General features: G+C 40.4%; 1 protein-coding gene across 1 annotated transcript in view; it reads right to left on the bottom strand.

Moving 5' to 3' along the window:
- The window catches only part of PLEKHA5 (pleckstrin homology domain containing A5), a 142,363-nt gene that overhangs the window by 63,798 nt on the left and 64,364 nt on the right, over positions 1-14,201 (bottom strand).

A 14,201-nucleotide genomic window follows, 5' to 3' on the forward strand; every position in this document is an offset into this window, starting at 1 on the left:
ATCCCAGCTCCACTTTTCAAATCCAGGCTGCTGCTCAGAAGTGCCTTCCAGTGCCTGGAGTGAGCTCCACCCTGAGCAGCACAAGAATGCTCCTGTGCATTAATTATCTGAAGTGCAGATGCTGACAGAGCACAGCAGATAACACAGCCTGGAAGAAATTTCCCAAATTCAACAACTGCCACAGCAAAGGCAGGGCTGTGTATTGGAATGCTTTGCCTGGGGAGGCAGTGGAGTCACCATCCCTGGATGTGGCACTTGGTGCCATGGTCTAGCTGAGGTGTCAGGGCATGAATTTAACAAGACTACCTTAATACTCTCCACTTTTAAAATAAAATTATCTGGGTCATAACAATTTGCAATTATAGGGCATTATTGATTAAAAGCAGCCTCCAAACAAAAGCCCCATAAAAAATCCACACTACCTTCATGGTGAATGGATGGGTCAGCCTCCAGAAACCTGGAGTGCAAGATGAGAATTCTCTGCAGCTCCCCACTGGGATTTTAGAAAGCTCATGCCTAAATGGAGGGACTGTGTTCCAGAGCCTGGCTGGTGAGCAGGCAGTGTCAGCCCCTGGTCTCTGCTCTAGGTTCAGCAGGTTTCCAAGTTCAGCCCCTGAAGGAGCTGCAGGAATTGATCAGAGACAATGAGGAGACAGGAAAGGGGACAGTCTGTGCCATCCTAACTGCCATGGCCATACAATGCCTCTCAGCCCAGATTAAAGAGAATTCACATTCAAAACATTCCTGAGCAAGCACACAGGTTTCTTTGTTTTTTTTTCTTTTGTGAGTCCTCTTTTTATCCCCTTCCAAAACCTCTTTTCCCCCTTTGCTATTTCATAAACTCTCACACCAAAGTGAAAAACATAAAAAAAAAAAAAAAAACTTGTGGAGAGATGAGCTGGCCCAAACACTTTGCCAAAATGTTTCCTTCTTGTTGTCATTGAACCTTGGCAGTGACTGCCATCTGACACCCATAAATGTGGGAATAATGGAGCAGGACTTCTGCTCAGGGACCAGAAATACTGCACCTGAGAGGAGGCACACCCCAGGTTTGGGGTGAGTGCACCTCCCTGATGATACCCAAGTGGGGAAGCCACACAAATCCAGGAGGGAAGGAAGGGAGAGTTCAGAACAGAGCAATACTCAAGAATATTTTGCTTCAGGTTTGAGTCATGCATCAAGTCAGAGCTCCAAAACCTCCAGGAAAGCCTCAACAAAACACAGTTCTGCTCACCAGTCACACAGATGTTGAGATGTGCAGGAGGCAGCTGAGATTCCATAAAAAGGCAGAAAACAATCACAGGCATGAACCCTGTGGGTTGCACAGAACCTCCCTCCCTGACCTGTGACAGGGCAAGGCAAAGGGAAATCTGGCTTTTCTTGCCCTTCACTGGGACACCAGTGAAATCTCATGGGTGAACAGTGGAAACCCAGCTAAGAGTGATGACTGCAAACATGTCTAACTGGATGAATAGATTTTAAATACTTCCATTTGAAAACTTTTCTCATTACTCATCTAATGACTGCGTTTTTGGCAGTAATTTAGCTGGTATTTTGACAAGGCTCCTCAAAATACTTGCACAAGGTGTAGTGAAGCTTGATAATTATTGTCATAACCCTCCCACATAACAGCAGGTTAAGGCATTTGTTTTAAACTCCCCCTTGCAGAGTACAGAGAGTTTTAGTCAAGCTACAGTCTGATATTCACAATCAACATCCAATTCAGACAGCTGTTCAGTCATCCATAAATTCCTGAACACACACACACACTCTTAGAATTTCATTTACTATATTACAACAATCTATACATCATAAATAAATCTCAGGGGAAATAAAGCAAAAATCTATTTTTTTTAAACTGAGAACTCTAATTTCAACTTTATACCAAGTCCAGTGTGTAATTCAGAGTTCAGCTCTGCAAATTCATGTGCCTGTATTTTATATGTGGTAAAAGAGTGATTCATTTTGACACAGGCAGCTAGAAGCCAGTGTGTTACTTTTTACTTCTCCTTCTTCTCCTTCCAGCTTTTCCCATGTTTTGAGAAGACAGGATAACCACACACAGTCTTCTGCACCTGTACTGAAGGCCACAGCTGACCCTCACTATTCTGGAATCTGTATTAATGGCATGCTAAACACTAGAAACAAAGCCAGGAAAAATTCCCTGAGTATTTCATTACTGTTCATGAGCATATTCTTCCCCCTTGGTCAGTGGCACAAACTATTCCTTATTAATATCTGCTACTGGGGCGTGCTGGGCTCCAGAAATCTACACTGAGATGGCAAGAGAGCAGCACTGCAATGCAAAATAGAGCACAGTTCTTGCATGCATCAAGATAACATTCTGTGACTGATTCCAGTGGTGGCTTTATACCTGCCAGAAAAGAATCAAAAGCAATAAATATGAAAATATTTATAAATATATTAAATATGTATTTATATATAATTAAATATATTTTATAAATATGAAAATATTTATAAAAATAATAATAAATATGAAAACACACAGCCTAACCCCACCAAAACAGCCTCACATGATTAGATATCTGATTAGATATCTGATTACATATTTGATTAGATATATGACAGACATATAATCAGATATTTCACTGCAAGACAATTGATGCCAACATAACAGCACCAATTCAACCTGACCCCCTTTCTCCAGAATTTCCAAACTTCTCCTTTCCAATCCTTTCCCCTGAAACCTGCAAGCTTTGGCATCATTTATAAGGTGGCTTAGACATGGACAAGCCCTCAGAACAAAAGGATTTATCCTGCTCAGGTTAGAAATAACAGTAACCTTGAATTTGACTCATGTTATTTGCCTTCTCATCTACTCTCTTTCTCCTCTCCATCCTTTGAGACTCCTAATCTCTTTAGAAGACAGGATTTTTTTACTTATTTTCTAGACATGTTCAAAAAAACCTAGTTGTGTAGTTTTAATCTACTCACTAAATGTACAGCCAACAGCAATCTTTGTTTGCTTAATGCAACCCAAGGACTACTGAAAAAGACAAAGAAGCCCTCAAATACAAAATATCACTCAGAGATGTTATTCTATTTGTAAGCAGCACTAAGCCCATCATTCCAGGTGCACAGCATGCCAACAAGCAGATTTCTTTGTTTTATTCTGTCTTGTGCTTACAGGATGCTGACCCAAAATGCTGGGTACCAAAGTTTTGTTCTAACACAGGTTACAGAAGCCAGCCAAACAAACTCTGATCAGTTCTGCTGTTTAGAAATTGCTATGATCATTGTCAATACTGCACAAGAAATGAACTGAGATAACTGCAGCTGGAGTGGGAAAAGAGGGATGTGTCATGCAGTTGTGCAGGATGATGCACACAGCTAAAATGAAGTTAAAATGAAGTTTTTCCTCTGGAGCAGAGCAGCTCATTCAAAAGTGCCAACACAGATCAAAGTGCCAGGGTGGAAACAGCTGGTTTGGGTCCCTCCACTGAGTGATCTGGTTGAGCTCCCTCTCCTCTTAAAAAAAAAACAAAAATAAAAAGAGCTGGGGCCAGAACTCCCAAAGACACATCTGGTTTTCTCCCACTCAAATTAAAACTAGATGCCACTTCAAAGCCTCTCCTGTGCCCTTTCTTTGCAGCCTTTATTTATGTGTTCCTCAGCCTTCTCATTTGCCCATTGTCAGCGTGGCCATCAAAGCAAAGGCTGAACACAGAACATCTCAAAGCAGGACACAACTCCACATCTCTAATTTGGGAACACTGCTCCTTCCGACAAAGGGGCCCTGAAGAACACATCTCAGAGGAATGCTGCACCAAATATCTGCTTCCTAACATTTATTCTGTGTCCTAAGATTTACAGGCTGGCAATTTAATCTCTATTATGCACACACACAACCCCTGTACATCACCAATATACTCAGAGAGATTTCTTATGAGAAGCAGTTTTATGCATTTGTCAGGAAAAAATACTTTAAAAGATGACAAATAAGGCAAGAAGACCAAGATTACCAGAGCAATAAAGTTGCTCTCTCTGCATTAATGCTGAATTTTTGCACTGATATTTCAAGGTAACACAAGACAAATCTAAGCCAGTTTTTTTTTGTTTCTGTGCAGCCCCTCATTCCCCACCTGGGCAGGGGGAGTGGGGTGAATCAAACCAGCCATTCCCACCTTGGCAGCTTGCTTTGTAGTGTAAGAATGTCTCACTTCCAATGGCAATAAGTGCAGTTACCTAACACAGAGCTGTCTGAACTTGGAAAAAACCTCAGTACATGCAGTCCCTGCACAACTGCAAGCAAGGATGTGGTCTGTGGCCATACTTGTATTTTACTAAATCTGTCATGCCACATTTTACAGGGAACAGCACATGCAAGCACTTTCTGGCCAGTGCTGCCATGCCTTAGAATTAGGAGCCTTTTTCCAATTAAGGTTTTTAAACAACATGTTTGGGAATGGGGCTGCACAGCTCCATGGAAAATGAGCACCAGGGAGCCCCAGAAAAAGGGGGAGAAGGGACAAGCCCCAGTGCCAGCAGCTTGGGAATCTGTGCTGCTGCTGCAGGGAAAAACATCTGGGCATTTCTGGACAGCACTCCAGCTCTTCATTGATTTCTATTTCCCAAAAGATTAAGCAGTGCTGCCCCAAAACTCTAACCCTTCCTCTCAGTGGGACACTCATATCCCAGGGCAAATAGCCTTTTCCCACCTGGGCAGGTATGATCAACAAGCCCTCCTGACATATTTCCAGGGTAAAACTAAGTCTGTGTAAGCAAACATTATGTAAAGCAAATTTAAAAAAAAACTAAAAACCTCTTTCAAAATGCTAGGATGAAATACTTGCTAAAATAGCATGTGCCCTATTACAGATGGAGAAGGTTTCAATAAAAGACTCCAAGAAATCCATCACACCCTGTAAATTAGAGAAATTCAGTTCTCTTACAACTGCAAGCATCAAATTCAGTAACAACTTTCAGCAAATGCTTTTACAGCCACATACCAACTTTTCCTGCTTTCAAAGCTCAGTGTACAGAGAATTATTCCACCACACACCACCAAGCCCAGCCATGCAAGCCTTGGCTTTCCTGATTTACTGGGAGCCTGAGGCAGATGTGCTCTTGAGCAAGCATCAGAAAAAGAAGCAGGAATTCAAAAGGCACTTCTGACTTATGCTTCCAGTTCACTGTAGGAAAATTAGAGATGTTTTACAGGAGAAGGCAACTCTAATAGCAATTCTTCTCAGTAATTTTAACATGTTTTTCAGTAATTACATTTTTTAAGAAAAACACTAAAGATACTCCTAAGAAAAGTGAATGCAGAAAATTTAGGTAGTTTAATACCTGTTGATGTGGAAACAGTTGTGAATTGTTTAAAGTAGAAAAGAGTAAAGGTCCTGAATTTATTGAGTCACAAATCCAATAGATACATTAAAAAATATGTATAATTACAGGGAATTACTACCTCAAATTCAACAGCAGAATTTCAACAGACATTTGGTAAAACTACAGTGCTGCTCTGCAAATCTCTTTAAGCACACTGGGATCAAAAAACCAATATTCATTAACAGGAGGAGTTAAATACCTTATTTATCTCAAGTTTTCTACCTTTGGTGGCATTTTTACTTTTCTCTTATCTGGCAGTATTTAGCATTACTCAGCTTTGTTTGTTTTTTGGGATTTTTTTTTCCCTGTATGAATGGTGGGTTTTTTTATATATTCATATCAATATATACATATTCCTATATGAAAGGTTTGGTTTTTTTGCACTTGGTGTTTTCTTAAGGTTGTGCAAATCACAGCAATCCTTCAATCATCTCAGCCAAGGTTATCCAGAAGTGTAGCAGAAAACTTCACAACTTCCATTTCTTGATCACTTCAGATTGATTCAGATTTAGGAACTGCATTGTCACCACACAAATCTGCTAAACAGCCATTTTTGTATTAAATAAAACCACATTTCTATTAGTAACTCAGCAGAATTTTAAAAGAAAACCATGCTTATCAAGCCCTTACCTCAGAATACATCAGGTCACAACTAGACCCTTCCTAGAAATGCTGAGAGAGAAAAAGGGTCTGGCAAACTTCTGCTAAGTCCTTGTCATCTGGGAAATGATTACAAACCTTTATTTTAGCAATCTGGCAGGAGAAAGCAGCTGAAATGCTGGTGCACCCACTTGCCCACCAGCTGTAGTTTTATTCACACACATCCTGCATTTCAAGCTCCCAACAGATCCCATAGTGCAAGAAAGCACTGAGGCTGAAGTTCATAAAAATAATTATTTTCTAAATGAACCGCCACCACTAAGGCTTTAATCACTGGCCTCCTTAAAGGCATTGTGAGGATTTAATTGACAAATCCTGGTGGTCCAGTGACAGAGCAAATGCAAACAAGTGCAGCAGAACCCAGAGATAATTAATGGAGGTTGCAGCATGTGTGGGCCAGCATTCACCCCAGACAAAGGGGCACAAACTCCATTAAAATATTCTGGGAGGTGAAGTCCAACCCAGGACACACAGGGTGGCTCTGAGCTGGGACACTGAACTTGTCCAGGGTGCCAGGGCTCTGCTCACCTGGCTGCAGCTCCAGCAGCTGACCACTGCTGAAAAATAATAATATTATTGCCCTGGAAAAACAGCAGGAAGTTGTTCTACAAGTCTCCAAAGGATTGAAACATCAGCAAGAAATAAAACTGGTTTGGGATTTGTTTGACATCATCACAAGTAGATCAGGAATTACCTAAGGATCTTCTCACATCCTTTAAAACAGACCCTACAATGTTTTCTTGAAACACCTAATGTTCATTTGCTCCTAAATCAACTACCAATCCTGGTGCAGATGCAGTTTATTTTAATTTAGAGGTGTGGATGCCAATCAGCTTGTGGGGAAACTTTGAGAGCTGATCTGTATACAAAATATCCACAATAAAAGTTATTTTGAGAAAATTAATTGGTTTTGAGAACCAGTCTGCCTAACAAATAGCAAAAAAAGCAAGTCAACCTGAATACAGTAAAATATTAAATCCTATATCCTTTAGAAATGCTTTATTTCTTCCTATCTCAATGCCAAGTTTCTTAGAAAATAAAAACCACAATTTAGAGAGATGGTTGAAGGTAAGGAAGCAGAGCAGATAAGAGTAACACTTTCTCTAATTAAAGTCATTTGGCCTTTTTAAATGAAGAGAAAGAATCTGTATAATGGGTAAACACAAATTAATTATTTAAAGTAATAAAACCCCCAGATTTGCTTTTCAGAAGTGCTTCATGTGCACAGCCAGGTGTTTTAAGAGGTGACTTGGCCAGGACAGGTGCCCAGGAAGGGCAGCATGGAGCAGCAGGATTCTCACCATCCCCATTTGGTTTTCACCACCTGCACAGACTGATCTGCATTATTCCTTTTACTCCATGAATGCAGAATAACTGCAGTTTATTTACACAGTGAGCTGTCAGCACTTCTGGCAGCAGGGCAGGAAACACACCCAGAACAAACATCACAATTCAGCAGAGCCCTGCTCTCACACCCTGACTCTCACAAGTGTGTCCTCCTCTCACAACACAAGGGAAATAACAATTAACATTTGTCATTTTGCTGCTTCAGGCTGCTCCTGCAAGAGCTGCAGCAGCAGAGACAAGCACAGCTCCAGTGACCCTGCCTGAGTTCCCTTCCCTTAAACCTCAGTGACAGCCACAATCTGGAGCTGTTTCCCTTCTCAGGTGGTTTTTTCCACGCTCAGGGAACAGTAAAGTGACTGGAGCTGGCTTTTCTGGCAACAGCTGACTATTGTGTAGGAACATGAAACCATGTTTTTAGTGTGAGAGCAATTCATCTGCACCTGACATTTCTATGGCAATGGAAAATATCCTGGTGAAGGCTCAATTCACTCAGAAACACCTCATGTGGAGTGAAAATCAGTTTATTTCATTTGTGCCAGAGCAAGGGGTGAGGGGCAGGAGAACACTGGGATGGCAGACATCACACTCAGCATCAGTCACTTCTTGTGATTTAAAATGGCAAAGAAAACCCAGAGCAAAGCACCCTCTGTACTGGGTGGGACATGATTTTTTATTGACTTCTTCAGGAACTTGTTCAAGGTTTTCTTATGTTGAATCTGGCTTTGGAAACACTTGTAAAGGACTAGTAAAACAGTATCCAAAGAAATCAAATTAACTGCTGTTTACCATATGGAGTATTATTCAATTCTCCCCTTACCAGCAGAAAAGAAGAACATAAGGAAGAGATTTGCAAGGCAGGGAATATTCTCATGAATATTCTCAGAAGTGAAAACTCCTTCCTTCTTTTTTTCTTTTTTTATTTCTGGATTACACATTGTATCAGGAAAGCAGATTTTAGGCTACATTTCAAGACTATAAAACAGAGGATTTGTAAAGAAATATGTTTTTACAGTATCTCTCACCTTACAGACTCTGCAGAATCAGCAGCTTTAGAGATGTTCCAGATCTATAAAGTAACAATGCTATGCAGAATTTTTACAGATCTCCAGCTATCAATACTTGTTATGTACATTCTGCCATTCAGTTGTTCCTGAATGGTTTTCTGGTTCTGCCAAATAAATCTCATGTACTTTTCATGGGGATCCAGCCTCTGTACAGGTGAAGGGACTCCTTTCCCAAAGCCTGGCAAGTTTTGAGATGGATTTATGGCCAGCAGGTTTGGAGTAGCACAACACTTCAGAATTTACAAACAGGAAAAAAAAACCAACCCAAAAACCAACACCCCTGGTCATTCCTGGCTGAAAATACCAGTACTGATTTGTTTCTTTGCTCTAAGCCTGGATTCCTGGCACCACACAGCTCATGGAACAGCAATCACTCCTGTGTTTAACTCCCTGTCAGGAGTTTATCCTGTTTTTGTGCATCCTGCTCTGGTGAGGGTGGCAATGGAATCCCCAGAACTGGCTATGGGCTGGAGCTGCATGGACAGCAGTGTTACTCTCCAAGGGTGGGCATCACCTAAGAGTCACTTGAAGACAGAGCTCTGAAGGTATTTTTGAATATTACCCTCCTCCTATGCCATCTGGATCCCACAAAGCAATGAATTTTAACAGAGGAAGGCTGGGAGGGGAAAAGAAAAAATAAAAGAAGACATCAGTTCATCAGCAATTTCTCACTCCACATGAAGAATGGGGACTAAAGTAAGTTCTGCATGTTGAAAAGCAAGTGTCACTAGAATAACTCCTCCATGGAGCAGGAATTCAGGGGGTTTGAGCATCCTTGGGATGGGAGGTTTCCCCACTAACACTCAGCACACTCTGAGGCAGGACCCTGAGGATGCTCTGCCAAGGCAGCCAAAAACATCTGCCAGGTCTCCTCCCTCCTCATGCCCTCTTCCTGGAGATAACTGAGGCAAAACCACCCAAACCAAACATTTCAGCCTGCTTTTCTTGTTAAAGGAACAGAAAATGCACAAGCCAAAATACACAGTGGTCAAACAACTTCAGATAAAATTTATTTTCACTTTTTCTTGGAGAGTTCCAACCCTGAAATGACTGGCACTGCCCCACAACTCAAGTTAACAGTTTATTGCCAAGCTAAAAGCTTGATGTCATGGTATGTATGTTATAAAATCAAATAAAATGTTAAGGTCAAGCAATAAATTCATCAGCTTCCCCAGCAGCAAGTATGAACAAGCAGCAGTGCCTTGCCATGAATGTTGTTCATATTTTTCCTCATTAGCAGAAGGTATTTTGAGGTAAGGAACTTGTTCTGTGATCATGGCTCTAAAGCACTTCTCTGCTCAGGTGAAATCAGAAGTTTTCCCCTTCATCTCTCCACCTCCCAAAATAAACACCACACCTCAAGCTTTTGAAAATTTTTCTGTCTGCGTGACAGTTTTCACTTGTTTACTGCAAAAAAATCTGTTCCTGTGGCTAGATAAGGGAAACTGCAGATCACACTGAATTTTCACATCTGGAGTTCCAGCAGGGATCACATGGTTTAGGTAAAATAGTTTCAACAGCAGAAAAACCACGTGTAACCCTCTTTTCCCCAGTAAAACAGGCAGACTGATACACCTGGCTCAGCCTAGAAAGTTTCTTTCAATCATGTGGCTCAGTGACACACAGCTTTAAATACATCTATATATTCCTCTTCCAGCTTATGTGAGGTAGCCACACATTTAAATGAAGATAGACTTCAAGGTTTAAAAAAACAAAAAAAACCCAACCAAATGCTGCAAGAAAATGGGAAACTTATGAGCTAGAATAATTCTATGTGTTGGAAAAGTAACTGGAAAATTCCAGTTATCACCACACTAAGTGTGGCTCCATGCAGTCAACCAGCAAACCCAGAAAGTTTCACATCAGCCACCAAGAGCCAGCTGACACATGCAGAAAGCATTTCTAGACCTATACTTAAGAAAGGAACCTCACTCCATTCCCTTTTCTTTTCTGGAAAGAATTTGAGCACATTATTATGTGCTTAAGTGATTAACAGAAGAGTATGGCTGCATGGTTTGTTTTTTTTTTTTTCTTTGCTAAAGAAAAGCAGCAAATCAGAAGTTTATGCACAATCCTAAATTCCTATTTGTGCTGTTCAATTCTACAATTCCAAAGCTAAAATGCCACCAGCACTTCATTCTGCTGCAGAGCCTCTCTATTTATTTCCATCTACAAGTACATTCAATATATCAAAAAGCACAGTGCACCTTAAACATCTTTGAAGGCAGTTTGATATAACTGCCTATAAAAACTTATTATAGCTAAGCCCAAATCACACTAAAAAAACCCAACAAACCAAACCAGTGATAAAACTCCTACTGAAATTTAACTTACCAGTAAAGTTAACTTATTAAGAAAAAAAAAGGCAACAAGTAGGTAAGATGACATCTCACTAAAATGCAACATGAACATTTATCTAAATTCAACAGCAGAATTTATTTGGGCACTATAATGACACAGAGAACAGCTCTTCTAGTGACGACAACAGAATTTAAAAAGCATTTCCCACAGCTCATTGTTTTTAGCTCTGGGTTGGGAGCCAAACCACCTACATGAGAAGAGTCAGAGCTCCAAAGGAACTTCAGGGCTGACAGTCATCCTGCAGGTCACATAAATCATAAATATTCCATCACCCTGCATCTGCAGTGATCCCCAGCACCCCCTGCACCCAGCACTGCCAGCTGTGCATTAATGGCACCACCCCAGGCACTGCACCCACAGCTCTGACTCACAGCAGCCAAACCCAGCCTGCAACTATTTCCTGATCAAAATCAATACCCAGCTTTTACTGAGATGAGCTGCACCATTCCCCAGAACCTCCAAACAGATGAAAAAGACATTTCTGCATGTATTCATCCATCAAGACCTGTCATCCCCAAAGGAACACCAAAGGAAAACAGAACCAAAGTGACACAGCAGAACCCTGGGCTTCCCTTGCTAAATACCACCTAGGTAAGTTGTGCTGTAATTTTCTAGCTGTAAAAAATAAAAACCTTTTCAGAACTGGCATCTGACAAGATTTCCAAATGTCACAGGACTGCAGCACTTTTACAATTAAGACTTTTAACTGCCAGGGTGGAGAAAAGAAGACATGTATTTTCTATTTCTCCTTTGATGAGAAAACAGTTACCTTTAAGTGGAAACTGAATAGTTTTTCAGTCATTTAAATCCTAAGCTACAATCAGATATTGTTTTATGGGCTGGTTGGTGGCTTTTTCCGAAATAGTTTTTATGCTGATTTTGCAGCTGAATATACAACATCCCCACAGAAATGAACACCCAGCTTTGCAGGTGATGGACACACAGAATATACCCTGGCTGGAAACACACCTGGCTTTGCATTCTGTGCCCTCACAAACATCTACAGCCCCCAAAATCCCATCTGAAATCTGCCACGCCAGCTGTGGGTTAACATCAGGCACAAGTGTCCACTTGGAAAGTGCTTCCTAATTAAAAACAGCTCAAATTCCTGCTACATTCAATTTCTGTGACAGGATTTAGCAGACAAGCACGTCTAAATAAAAATCTTGGAAGTCAGACACAGCTACAGTAAGCAAAAAACAAAACTTCTACCTACAATTAGGTTTCTGCTTAAAATCTGAATTTGCTAAAAAAGTTGTATTCTGCTTTGCATATATGGTGAGTTACTAAATGCTGGATTTAAAAAAAATCTAAAAAAAAAAAGTTATGTTTTTCCAAAGTGGGAGGAAATGTCTTAGGAAAAAGCAGTCATTAAAATGTATAAGAATTACTCACCAGTCTGCAGAGACATTAATTCTTTAGCACAGGCTTGACACACAAACAAGGAAACACACAAGGATGTGAGGGGTGATCCTTCTCTCCTGGAAGCTGCTCCCACTGAGCACTGCAGGATCCTGACCCAGAGGAAAAGCAGCTCAGCTGCCAGGACTGCCAGACCCTGAGAGAGCTGATGCTGAGTGATGTCACTTGTTCCTGAAATGCTCCTGCAGCTCCAAACTACTGACTCTGCCCCACCAATGAAACCTCAGCCTCCCCACCACGGAAACAAAATGGGATTTAACACCAGCACTGAGTTTCATTTAAATTGCACAGATTTCAGCTGCATATCACGAGCTTAGACAAACTATTACAGCCAGAAAAAGTGAAAAAAAAAACCAAAAAACCCCTTTTTTAAAAGGATTTTCTTTTTTTAATTAAAAGAAAAAAATAATAATGAGTAAAAACATAATGCTTGTGTGCTAAAATCAGGAACTTGTAATATTGAAATGGATGTATCCAAACTACTAATGCAGCATAAATGGAGCACTGTGAAGAACACCCCAGACAGGAAAGAAATGATCACAACAGGCACTGTAGGGAATTTCTATATGGGAAAGAAAAATTGGGGACTGATATTCAACTTCAAAAATAAAAAGCAAGAAGAGATGAAGAACTTGAATAAATTATTTAGTGCATAAAATAATTGCAGCTGAAGGGATGGCTGGGGTCTGCTACAAAATCCCAAATTTTAGACTAGAGCACAGAGATCTTTCACATTAAAATCCCAAACATCAAAGATGATCATGAATATTTTCTAGTTGGCATCACACACATTTTTAAATAAGACAGCCCACAGATTCCAGCAGTCCTGAGCCAACACCATCCCTGTTTAGAGCAGGTTAGAAACCAACAGGGCACTGTGTGGGCAAGCACCAACTGCACAGAAAATACATGGGGTTTCCAACTTTTATTAGGGGAAATATGGGACCTACAAAGGGACAAGTCTCACAGAAAAAAGATGCAAACTCACCAGATGAATGGCTGCTTTTTAAAAAATTATCTCGATGTGCAAGGTGAGAAATTCTAAGGAATGCATAAAGTAACAAAGTGGAGGGAACACAGAGGTCTTCAAAGAAATGGCAACTCATGTTAAAACAGAAAACATTGTTCTGATAGGAAAGAATAAGGAGTGGGAAAATACCCCAAAGATGGCAAGCAGCCAGAAAAGGCTTATAAAGAGTTACTCCTCAATTCTCAGTGTGAACAGCATCAAAACCAGAAGCTGGGGGCAGAAGGAAATAAATAAAATAAAAATAAAATAAAATAAAATAAAATAAAATAAAATAAAATAAAATAAAATAAAATAAAATAAAATAAAATAAAATAAAATATAAATTTAAAAAAAATAAAGAAATTCTGTGCAAATAAATGCACAGAACAAGCTGCCCTGGGAAGAAGCAGGTCAAGGGAAGCACCAAGCCTGTCCAGAGCTGATGGGGAGATCACCAAACCCTTCTGCCCCCAAAAGCCACCAGTGCAAACCCCCAAGGCAAGTGACCTATTCTGAAAATTCCTCCTGTCACACTCAGAATAGCAAAAATCTGGAGTGCAAAGCCTGTGAAATGCTGTTTTCCAAAAAATATGAGACTTGAGCCAAACATTAACAATGCAGAAATGAGTTGGAAAATATGAGTTTTACCATCAGTCATGTGTTAAGTCAATATCAGAGACTGTGCCTCCTCTTCTTGCTTGGCACATTTCACTTACAATACTGATCCACTGCTTGAAATCAAGTTAGCAACCTTCTCCTTTTTTTTTTTTATAGCATATGGTAAGTTTTATAGAAGTAATTAATCTCCTGCATTAAAGCCTCTCTTTACAGGAGCTGTGCTATTTCCAGAAGAATCTAAATTTCATTGACAGCCTCCAGCCCTGAGTTCAGAGCTCAGATTGGATGAACCATTAGCACATGACATGGGAAGACAAAGAACAAAGCAGCCAGAAGAGCAAAGAGCTGCCAGTTCTGAGACATGGTGG

This window comes from Oenanthe melanoleuca, chromosome 1A, assembly GCF_029582105.1.
Source record: "Oenanthe melanoleuca isolate GR-GAL-2019-014 chromosome 1A, OMel1.0, whole genome shotgun sequence".
Lineage (NCBI taxonomy): Eukaryota > Metazoa > Chordata > Aves > Passeriformes > Muscicapidae > Oenanthe > Oenanthe melanoleuca.